Below are 884 nucleotides of genomic sequence, written 5' to 3'. Positions count from 1 at the left end.
CCATATCCACAATTCAAACAGCCACACGTGAAAGATCATAAAGTAATTTCAATATTCATAAAACTAATGAAAGGAGTCAAAATCCTTAGACCACATTGCATCGACCTAAGAACAGTATTTCAAACACGATAATGAACTAGATTCTCTCTCCATTACTCTACTGTTGACGAACTTCAACTTTCTTTTTCTGCCAAAGGCGATCAAGCCCACTGTCAACATCTCCCTGAGCTCGAACAAATCCACAGAGAACAAAGGTGGAGAAATGGCCGTTGTACACGCCATTCTCATCCAAATGCCCGACGTTGATCTGAACGGAAGCATGGTCCTTTGAAGTAATCAACCTGTTTGTAAATATGCATTTCCTAGGAATGTAAAGCTCGGTAATAAGCCCCTCTTCGTTCTACATCTTGGCTTCTGTGTAAACTACTTCTTCAAACCCTTACCAATCTGTGCACATTGCTTAAAACACCATATTCACTAATGTTTTCAGGAAACGCGCAGTAGACCTCCATCTGCATAATGTCAAAAAATTTATGGGTAGTTCTTACAGCTTGGAAACCATATGCTATTAGATCACTATATTTGGTAATCACAGAAATGATACCACCCTTTTCAGCTTCAAGTCTGCACAGATATGCCAACCGTGCACCAGCCTTATATGGAGCCACCACATATTCGTAATATATCCCAGATCTAAGAACCTGAAAAGTCACTACGGAGACATTTGTTAGCAGTGAATCTAGGTCCAAACGGAAAAAAAAAAAAAAAAAAAAAAAAAAATCTTTAAAAAAAAAAAAAAAAGTGTTGATGGAAATGAACTCGCTATCTAGAACTAGATCAAGATGCATAGACTAATAGAAATATGGCAACCTGGTACCTGTATC

The 884-nt window shown here is 38.0% G+C and overlaps 1 pseudogene; it reads right to left on the bottom strand.

Moving 5' to 3' along the window:
- Position 1: 1 nt before the first annotated feature.
- Positions 2–406, bottom strand: LOC122275616 (annotated as a pseudogene).
- Between the last annotated feature and the right edge of the window lie 478 nt (positions 407–884).

The sequence above is a fragment of the Carya illinoinensis genome, chromosome 9 (assembly GCF_018687715.1).
Source record: "Carya illinoinensis cultivar Pawnee chromosome 9, C.illinoinensisPawnee_v1, whole genome shotgun sequence".
In the NCBI taxonomy this organism is placed as follows: domain Eukaryota; kingdom Viridiplantae; phylum Streptophyta; class Magnoliopsida; order Fagales; family Juglandaceae; genus Carya; species Carya illinoinensis.
Note: the sequence above shows the minus strand (reverse complement) of the source record. Positions and strands in the feature narration are given on the sequence as shown.